Genomic DNA, 10954 nt, shown 5'->3' on the forward strand with positions numbered 1-10954 from the left:
CCCACCCCCCCCATCTCAGGCCTCACCAGCCTGAGGGTTTGAGATGACAAGCTGAGCAATTGGACTGATTCTGGTTTGAGTTTTACAGCCCAGTGTAGCAGACAAAGGATGCAAGAAATTTCAGTAGTATGAGGGTTTGAAGCTCTGGGCCACTGGGGATAGGCAGAGTTGGAAACAGATGAAACTGGGAAGTAGCTTCTGAAGTAGTGGTTGAGACGTGGATATTGGAATTTAAGATTAAATAGGAGAAGCCCTTGCTGGTATGGCTGAAGGTGAGATCTGGCTATGGATTTCTGAAGTGGAGAGATGGTAAAGATTCCTGGAGTTGGAGGAGATAAGCAAACTGTAGAGCTAAAATTTTATAGGAGTCAGCTAAACAGGAAGTGAGTTGCTCAGAATGGTGGCAGAGCAAGGGGTGGAAAGATACTGAACCATATTCCAAAGCTGTTAGTGATTGTGAAAGAGTGACCCGGAAGACAGGTGATGACAAGGAGAGAAAGACCTACAGGTGACCTGACTCTCAGAAGATATACTTTTATTTGACGGTAAAGAACTGTGATGGTGAATAAGGCATAACTGCCATGCTTCACGTTTGCTGAGTGGGGAGAGATTAGCTTGCACCCAGATTAGTTTCGAGAACAAGACTGCTGGCAACAAGTTAGGTTGGTTGGGGTTTAGGGTATTTGTTTGCAGTGAAACAGAGGAAAGGGTTATGAAAAAGTACAGCTATGGGAGGCGTATGATGGGCAAAGAGGGAGAGAGTATGGAGTAGGAATGAGATCAGAGTGCAGCAGGAAAAAGGGATTAATTGAAGGGGCGTACATTTCGGATGATTGTAAGAACATGATGGTTTTAGCTAATCTCAAAATTTTTATTAATTTTCTGGGAAATGCCTGGATGCTGACAGACTGAAATTCTGGGTTATGCGCAAAGCTCGATGACTTCATTGTTGTCAGATCTATTTAGCAGCGTTTAGCTGTCTGTGGCCTTTGCGCAGAATGTCATAAAGAACCGTAGCATGGGACTGTTTTCTTTTATGGCAAGGCTTAGCCTTGGGAAAGGAGGAAGGCAGGGGTGGAATCGATTGGTGTTCACTTGATTTTTTGACCTTGACAAACTGGTCTCTAAGGGGTTTGTATATGGGTAAAGATAAGCCTAAGTTCAAATTGAAATGAGAAATCATTAGGTCTTCAGACCTTTGCACAGTGGGCACCAGGTTGAGGAGTGTAAAAGTTTCTGAATCACAAAAAGAGGTCACAAACAGCAATATGTAGAGTTCTTGATTTCTTTAGAGGCATGTGAATTTAGTAACATTGTAGCAATAGTTAATCCATATTTAAGGTATAAGTATAACCTGAAATGCTACATATTAAATGCCTTTTTTTGGGCTGCACTGTGTGACTTGTGGGATCTTGGTTCCCTGAGCAGGGATTGAACTCGGGCCACAGCAGTGAAAGCACCAAGTCGTAACCATTGGGCCACCAGGGAATTCCTTAAATATCTATTTTTGGAATTTTGAAAATGTATCAATTCATAAAGTTACAAAACTCTTAAGAGTTTTACCTCTCCCCAAATGCCTTAAAACCAAAGCTTATTCTACATTAATCTTTGGCATATTTAAAATATGTTTTCAGACTTTCTCAGGTCACAGAATACTTTGAATCATGATCCATCATGTTTCTGTCGAACAAGAAACAATGACCGACTTTATTTTCTTGGGCTCCAAAACCAGTGCAGATGGTGACTGCAGCCATGAAATTAAAAGATGCTTGCTCCTTGGAAGAAAAGTTATGACCAACCTAGACGGCATATTAAAAAGCAGAGATGTTCCTTGATTGACAAATGTCCATCCAGTCAAAGCTATGGTTTTTCCAGTAGTTATGTATGGGTATGAGAGTTGGACCATAAAGAAAGCTGAACACCAAAAAATTGATGCTTTTGAACTGTGGTATTGGAGAAGACTCTTGAGAGTCCCTTGGACTACAAGGCGATCAAGCCAGTCAATCCTAAAGGAAATCAGTCCAGAATATTCATTGGAAGGACTGACGCTGAAGCTCCAATACTTTGGCCACCTGATGGGAAGAACTGACTCACTGGAAAAGACCCTGATGCTGGGAAAGATTGAAGGCGGAGGAGAAGTGGGCAACAGAGGATAAGATGGTAGGAGGACATCACTGACTTGATGGACATAAGTTTGAGCAAGCTCTGGGGGTTGGTGATGGACAGGGAAGCCTTGTGTGCTACATTCCATGGGGTTGCAAAGAGTCAGACACGACTGAGTGACTGAACTGAACTGAAGAAATATTGAGGAGCTTCCCAGGTTGGCAAAGAGTTGGACATGACTGAGCATAAACACACACACGTACGCACATAAAAGCAATATTGATGTGTGGGATTTCACTGTACAAAACTAAGAACAGCTTTGCTAGCAAGAAAACATGACTTTTTTGTATGTGTGACCATCTCTGCCTCTCACAAAATAATAAATAACCTTTGAAAGAAATCACATTTCACACTTTCCCCATCTTTACTCACTAAGCCAGTTTGCTTCTCATTGTTTCTTTTGTCATTTAGTAGAACTTTAGCTCAAAGGCAAGTGGTATCAATTTAGACGTAAGCAAAATTGACATACTCAGTAAAGAAAACTTGGAAAATATAGAGAAGTAGGAAGAAGGTTCACCTTATGGCTCAGATCAACCGTAGTTGATATTTGGCTGTATTTTTAGATTTAATTTTTGTCTTAAATTTTGATTACTTAGTGTTTTGTTGGCTTTTATAAAATTATGCTTATACTTCAAAAGTAAACTAGTAACTTGCTTTTTCACATAGCATTATTCATCATCCTTAAAATAGAATTTGTAATGACTGTATAATGCAACTAATATACCATTCTTTGTTTAATTCTTCCCCTAAAATTAGACTTTTGTTTGTTTATTTGTGGCTGCGCCACACAACTTGCAGAATCTTAGTTCCCCAACCAGGGATGGAACCCACACCCTAAGCAGTGAGAGTGGAGTCGTAACTACTGGACTGCCAGGGAATTCCCTAGACATTTTTAGTATTTCTAATTTTCCACAATATTAAACAAAGTTGTAAATGTGTATTTATATAAGATTTTATCTTGTATTCTCATTTATTTTCATAGTGTAGATTCTTGAGAATTAATTTGTTTGCTCAAAGGGTGTAAGCATTTCTGAATATCTTGACACATACTGCTTAGAAAAAAGTTTAAATGGAAACATAGCGTAATTAGCACTTCTGGTAATGACTGTTGCTGTTTAGTCGCTGAGTCATGTCTTACTCTTTTTGCTGCCCCATGGACTATAGCCTACCAGGCTTCTCTGTCCATGGGGATTCCCAGGCAAGAATACTGGAGTCAGGTTGTCATTTCCTTCTCCAGGGGATCTTCCTGACCCAGGGATTGAAACTGTGTCTCCTGCATTGGCAGGTTGATTCTTTACCACTGAGCCACCAGGGAAGCCTGGTAATGACTAAATTTGCCAAATGGACACAATAAATACCAAATGGAAAAACACTATGATTTGAATATTGACTTCAAGTCTATACAATAGATGTGAGACTTAGATATATCTTGATAATGGAAACCATACATGTCTTTATTCAAATGGCTGCAGACTGGATGAGGATGAATAGTTTCCACACAGTATTGTAGGTAATTGAAAGACTATTATGATGAGACATGATCAGTTGAAGCCACTGAAGGTTATGAGAATGGAAAATAAAACGATGTTCCATTCCACTACATGTACCAGTTCCAGTCACCAAACCCATATGCTACAATCTGCAAAGATATTACTGGCCTGGTGGCTTAGTGGTAAAGATTTTGCCTGCAATGCGGGAGACTTGCAGGAGATGCAGGTTTCATCACTGGGTCGGGAAGATCCCCCGGAGAAGGAAATGACAACCCACTCCATTATTCTTGCCTGGGTAATCCCATGGACAGAGGAGCCTGGCTGTTTGCAGTCCACGGAGTCACAAAGAGTCAGACACGACTGAGCGTCTAAACAACAACAACAACAAATTAAAGATACGACACAGGAACATCCAGATGGAAGCGATGAACAGAGTGGGGTATGGGGCTGGAGTGTGGAGCTCCCCAGGCGCTCGTCCAGCACACCACCCTTCCAGCACCTCACTGTGTTCACCGGGGAAGGTTAACCTTGCTATTTTTTTAAAACAGATTTAATTTTAGTGATGGAATTCTTTATTGTTTCTCAGGGTACTTTTTGTTTGTTTGTTTTGTTTTAATTTTAAAAAACATTAACCAGTCTTTTTGAAGGATGGTCTGTGAAAAGTGGGTTCTATCATATAAGTTTGGGAAACTGCATTCTATAAATATCCCTTGACTGTCTGGCAATGTATAATGAACATCAACTTTTATCAGCTTAATAGAGACTCAGGGAAATTATTTTATTACTAATAATTTAACCTGTATCAAGCATTTAGTATTTTAAGGCTGTGTTCTAAGAACCCCAGGTGTATTAATCATTCTAATCTTTATAACAAGTCTGTCTTCTGCAGTTATTTCCTTTTTTTTTTTTCCTTTTTTAACAGATGAGAAGACTGACACCCAGAGTGGTGAAATGACATGCTCCAAATCCCATGGCTAGGCTAGGAAGTGAAGAGTTGGGATTCAAACCCAGATATTCCAGGCTCCAGGTACTATGTCGTACTTCTTGTTACCAGTGAAGTTCAGCATTTCTCAGACTTGTTTGTCGCTTTGTTCCTACTTGAAAGCCTATTTTAAATGGAAGGGTTTTTTTTGGCTGTGTCTCGTGGCATGTGGGATCCTAGTTCCCCAACTGGGGATCAAACCTGTGCCCACTGCATTGGAAGTGTAAGGTCTTAACCACTGGACCCCCTTGAAGGTATTTGTATATTCTCTTTTGCAGTGACTGTCCTAGGAATTTTTAAAAGGTCAACATCAGTCTATAGTACTTTTGAGGTACTAAAACAGTTCATAATCGAAATCATTATTTTACTCTGCTTTCTCTGTTCTGATATTATATTATAGTTAAATAAATTAGGAAACTGACAGGTAGTGCCATGGAGCATTATAATAATGGGCATCAGAGTCTGAACCTTGGCTCTGCCTATTTGTTAGCTAGGTGACCTTAGAAAAGGTACTATATTTCTCAAAGCTTCTGTTTCTTTCTCTAAAAGGTTAATATCTTACAAAGTGGCTGTGAGAACTAAATGAAAAAAATCATGTAGTATCTGACAAATAGAAGGGTCTCAGTAAATGTTAATTACCCTTTTTTTTTTTAAGTCATCTCAGTTCTTTACCATGAATGATTATGAAAATAGTTGGGAAAGAAAAATCAGTTTTAAATTTAAACTGTCTCAGTGTTTATGCTGATATCAGCTACATTTCTGATAAAGTGATGTTGTCATGATACAGGTTGTATGGGAGTTAAAACCAGTTTCCTTCCGGCTTTCCAACTGACATAATACGAAAACCTGACTAGGCAAACATAGACCTATTTAGTAGATCACTTATTATTAATGTTAAACTAGCTTTGGTGCTGACTTCTCCGGTTCTTTTTGAAATTTCACTGTTGTCATTTAAAATCTGACAGACTTCAAAAGCTTTGTAAAATGCTTAATGGTTTAAATCATCACTCAGAACACAGAAAGTATATTTTCCAAAGGGGTGTTCTGTATCTAGCAATATGCTCAAAATCACGCAGGAGGACGGAATTGCTTACGTTTTCACATTTACTCCTGGAGGATTATTCAGTTTTTATGGCAATCAACTTTATGCTTTAGGGGAAGTATTTAACATATATAACCAAAGCATGAATAATCATTTAAAGCAAAGCTATTATAAGAAACATCTATAGGGAGTTTTCAGTTTCATGATGATTTACTGCCTGAGCGAAAAGAAGATGGGTTTGGGTTGAGCTGTGTGTGTGTGCCAAGTTGTTTTGACTCTTTATGATCCCATGGACTATAGCTTGCCAGGCTCCTCTGTCCATGGGATTATCCCAGCAAGAATACTGGCGTGGGTTGCCATTTCCTTCTCCAGGGGATCTTCCCGACACAGGGATTGAAGCCGTGTCTCCTGTGGCTGCTGCCTTGCAGGGGGAGTCTTTACGTTGAGCCACCTGGGAAGCCCTTGAGCTGTTTGTAGGGCATCTCTAATATTCTATTCTAAGTGCCTCGTAATAGCCCAGGTACATAGTAAACACTCAGTAAATATTTATGGACCAATTGAGTTTGACTGCTAATCCCAGCTATATACCTTGCAACGTCTGTAACCTTGGACTTTCTCGCACCTTCTAAACTTCCGTTTCCTCTTAAGTAAAAAATAAAAATAAAAAAGAAGTATCAATATTAACTTCCCAGGATTGTTGTAATAGTTAAGTGTTCATGCATTAAAACAGCCAGTCCAGCTCATGGCGTGTTCCCTAGATGCCTCAATAATGCTCTTTTCAAGCACTCTTTTAGTTTCTCATTTCCTAAAGGGTGTTTATACTCTTGAAAAAAATGAATGTTTATTAAACTGAAATTATATTCCTTTGTAGCCCGTACTTGAAATGTTTCAGCAAAAAATGATTGTATGTTTGTTAAATTTTGGGTTGAGTCTTGTCCTTAGTGTTGGGACCTTAGGGAAGTTATTTAGCCTCTCTGTAAGGTATTATGAAGCTGAAATGAGGGAAATATATAAAGCCTCTAGTTCATTGCATAAGCCCCAAATAGACATTATTACTTTAAGTTGAAACTGTCATTTCGTCTGCTAATTTGCATAATTAATTCATGTAGGTCTAGAGCCTACTCTATTCAAGCCCCACTAAGAGCAAACAGGAAGACTGGAAATGGACATTGGGAAAATTATTATGTAGGCAACTGAATTTGGCCTTGTCTAAATCAGGTTTGGGGCTTCCTTTGTGGCTCAGTGGTAAACAGTCCACCTGCCAATGCAGGAGATTGAGGTTTGATCCCTGGATCGGGAATATCCCCTGGAGAAGGAAATTAAGGCAACCCACTCTAGTATTCTTGCCTGGAAAATCCCACGGAGAGAGGATCCTGGCAGGCTGTAGTCCATGAAGTCACAAGAGTTATACGCAACTTAGCAACTAAACAAAAACAACAAATTAGGCCCAGCAGAAGTGGTATCTTCTATTATAACTGAAGTAGAATACATGAATGGGGTTATTATTGCACTAAGCTTCCCTGGGGGCTCAGCCTGTAAAGAATCCACCTGCAGTGCGGGAGACCCGGGTTCGTTCTCTGGGATGGGAAGATCTCCTGGAGGAGAGCATGGCACCCCACTCCAGTACTCTTGCCTGGAGAATTCCGTGGACAGAGGAGCCTGGCGGGCTGCAGTCCATGGGGTCACAGAGGCGGACACGACTGAGTGACTAAGCAACAACGACGTTGCACTTGGCATGGCCTATTTTTGATGTGGCCTATTTTTGATGTTGTCTTTTTTGAATATCAAAATTTTTAAAAATGAATGTCAGAGACAGGTTCATGAGAACTCAAGGAGACGAGGTAAATTTTGCTATGTAAAGTTTTTCATCTTTTGCTGATCTTCTTCATTAGAAATAAACATGTTCCTCTCCTTTACTAAAATTCAACATATGATATTGGTAAGCCAAATTTAATAAAACATTCTGCCCATTTTTAAAATTCACTTGAATTGTTTAGATACCATATAAAATTGATTTCTACCATGGCAGATTAAGCATTGCAAAGCTGGTGATAAGAATTTTATGTGAACTCCTGACAAATACAAAAGATTATTGAGCATTGTAGAAAAAGATTTACTTTTGAAAATGTTCCTAATGTCTTTAACAATAAGGTTTTTAAAGGGGTACTAAAAGATCACTGTTTTGGGAGGTAACTTTCTCTGATAAGATGTTAACATCTGTTTTTTGTTTTGTAGGGTTTCTTTCATTTATTAAAATGTAATTCACAGAACATAAAAGTTTCAGTGCTTTTGAATACTTTCATTGTAATGCAGCTATCACCATTATCTGGTTCCAGAAGTTTTTCATCACCCTCAAAGGACACCCCTTAAATTTTCTCCCTTCTCCTAGCCCCTCCCAGCAGTACCTCTGCTTTTATCTCTGTGGATTTGCCTTTTCTGAGCAATGCATATAAATAAGAGTCATACGATATATTGCCTTATGTGTCTGGTTCCTTTCTCACATAGTATATTTTCAGAGTTTACTTGTAACATGGCATATCAGTTCAGTTCAGGTGCTCAGTCATATCTGACTCTTTGCGACCCCATGGACTGCAGCCTGCCAGGCTTCCCTGTCCATCACCAACTCCTGGAGCTTGTTCAAACGCATGTCCATCGAGTCAGTGATATCATCCTACCATCTTATCCTCTGTTGTCCCCTTCTCCTCCGCCTTCAACCTTTCCCAGCATCAATGTCTTTTCCAGTGAGTCAGTTCTTTGCATCAGGTGTCCAAAGTATTGGAGCTTCTACATCAGTCCTTCCAATGAATATTCAGGACTGATTTCCTCTAGGATTGACTGGTTGGATCTCGTTGCAGTCCAAGGGACTCTTAAGAGTCTTCTCCAACACCACAGTTCAAAAACATCAGTTCTTTGGTGCTCAGCTTTCTTTATGGTCCAACTGTCACATCCATACATGACTATTGGAAAAAACATAGGTTTGACTAGATGGACCTTTGTCAGAAAAGTAATGTCTCTGCTTTTTAATATGCTGTCTAGGTTGGTCATAGCTTTTTTTCCAAGGAGCAAGCATCTTTTAATTTCATGGCTGCAGTCACCATGTGCAGTGATTTTAGAGCCCCCCAAAATAAAGTCTGTCACTGTTTCCATCGTTTCCCTATCTATTTGCCATGAAGTGATGGGACCAGATGCCTTGATCTTAGTTTTTTGAATGTTGAGGTTTTTTTTTTAATTTAAATTTATTTATTTTAATTGGAGGCTAATTACTTTACAATATTGTATTGGTTTTGCCATACATCAACATGAATCTGCTACGGGTGTGCATGTGCTCCCCATCCTGAACCCCCCTTCCACCTCCCTCCCCGTACCATCCCTCTGGGTCATCCCAGTGCACCAGCCCCAAGCATCCTGTATCCTGCATTGAACCTGGACTGGCGATTCATTTCTTATATGATACTATACATGTTTCAATGCCTGAATGTTGAGTTTTAAGCCAACTTTTTCACTCTCCTCTTTCACTTTCATCAAGAGGCTCTTTAGTTCTGCCATAAGTGTGATGTCATCTGCATATCTGAGGTTATTGCTATTTCTCCTGGCAATCTTAATTCCAGCTTGTGCTTCGTGCACATCAGTACTTTGTAGCTATTCTGGGCTGAATAATTCCATTGTAAGGATATACCACATTTGGTTTTTGTGTTCAGCGGTTGATGGATGTTTGGGTTGTTTCCACTTTTTGACTGATGGAAATGGTGCTGCTTTGAACATTTGTGTACAAGTTTTTGCGTGTACATGTTTTCACTTCTCCTTGGTATATACCTGAGATGGAATTGCTAGGTTATATGGCGGCTCTGTTTTGATAAACTGCCACACTGTTTTTTCCAAAGCAGCTGTGTCGTTATATAGTTTGTAATGTTATTTAAGACTCTTAGAAGAAATGAGGAAAAAGTTTATGAAAATGCTAACCTAAGAATGTTAGTACTCATGAGAGCCGTTCTGGCAAACCGGATGAAAGCCTCGATTTGTCTCATTTGCTACAGAATGAAAAATTAAGATGTAAACCCACATCATAGAAGCAGTGTCATTTTTTATACTCTCTTATTCCTTCACCTGCCCATTTCTCTTAAAAGTTTGGAGTATACTTGGAATTGACGTTTACTTTCACATAACGAATATGTGACTAAAAGTGATGTATTAAGTTTCCTGCTTTGCTTTTCTTTAGTGAGTTTCATATTTTATTACAGTTTACAAAAGCAGAGAAACTGAGCATTGTTCTTTCTGCAGAAAACATTCTTAATCAAAATTCAAAATAAAAGAATAAAATCCAAAGTAGATTTGAATTCTGTTTAAACTTTCTTGGGTATAAAAATATGTTTCAAAAATACCACATGAAGGCCTCGCGTATTGGTGTTGATGTGGTGGGCGGCTTGGAGACGCTTCTGTCTTTTCTGCTGATGCTGCTGCCCTTGTCTTCTGTCCTCACTGGTCATTATCAGCTCTTCAAACAAGCTTCACATTGGTTCTAACAAAGATTTATACAGCCTTCATAAACTTACATGAAATGAAATTGTTATAAAGAAATAAAGTGTTTTTGTTTCATTAGGGAAATAGACTTTCAAAGCAGAAAGGACACTCAAGAGAAACAATACTTATGGAGTAACTTCTAATATTAGATCAGCACATAAGTGCTTTTCATGCCTTTCTCATTTAAGGTGACAATCCACGTGAATTTTATATTTGAAAGAAGAAATGTGATTATCAGTCATTTCATAAAGCTTGATGTGAACCCTGGCGCTCTAGGATAAATTGATCCTTATTCCTTTTAAGGATGTATCATAGAGATTGAGTCATATTCTTTGAGTAATGAAAAATTAAGGAGTTTCTTTTTTAGTTAAATTCTAAGTCAGCTTTGTAATGTGGACATCGAATACATTGTTTACTAAATTCTATAATTTTTAAATTTTATTATTATTATTATTTTTACTTTATAATATTGTATTGATTTTGCCATACATCAACATGCATCCACCATGGGTGTACATGTGTTCCCCATCCTGAACCCCCGTCCCACCTCCCTCCCCATACCATCCCTCTGGGTCACCCCAGTGCACCAGCCCCAAGCTTCCTGTATCCTGCATTGAACCTGGACTGGCGATTCATTTCTTATATGATATTATACATGTTTTAATGCCATTCTCCCAAATCATCCCCCACCTCCCTCTCCCACAGAGTCCAAAAGACTGTTCTATACATCTGTGTCTCTCTTGCTGTCTCGCATACAGG

At 39.1% G+C, this 10954-nt stretch overlaps 1 protein-coding gene across 5 annotated transcripts in view; it reads left to right on the plus strand.

Annotated features, from left to right (window-relative positions):
• The window catches only part of FAM35A (family with sequence similarity 35, member A), a 117108-nt gene that overhangs the window by 33722 nt on the left and 72432 nt on the right, over positions 1 to 10954 (plus strand). For 3 of the 5 annotated variants that reach the window (XM_010854393.1, XM_010854397.1, XM_010854398.1), the window contains exon 3: positions 4576 to 4680. The exons of 1 other annotated variant lie outside the window; for it this stretch is intronic. The gene's annotated coding sequence lies outside the window, so the exon portion shown is untranslated. Of the gene's footprint in view, positions 1 to 2121; positions 2161 to 4575; positions 4681 to 10954 lie in introns of those variants that run through there. One more of the 5 variants, XM_010854394.1, reaches the window with a different exon arrangement.

Source organism: Bison bison, unplaced genomic scaffold (assembly GCF_000754665.1).
Source record: "Bison bison bison isolate TAMUID 2011002044 unplaced genomic scaffold, Bison_UMD1.0 scf7180017864341, whole genome shotgun sequence".
NCBI classification, from domain to species: Eukaryota; Metazoa; Chordata; class Mammalia; order Artiodactyla; family Bovidae; genus Bison; species Bison bison.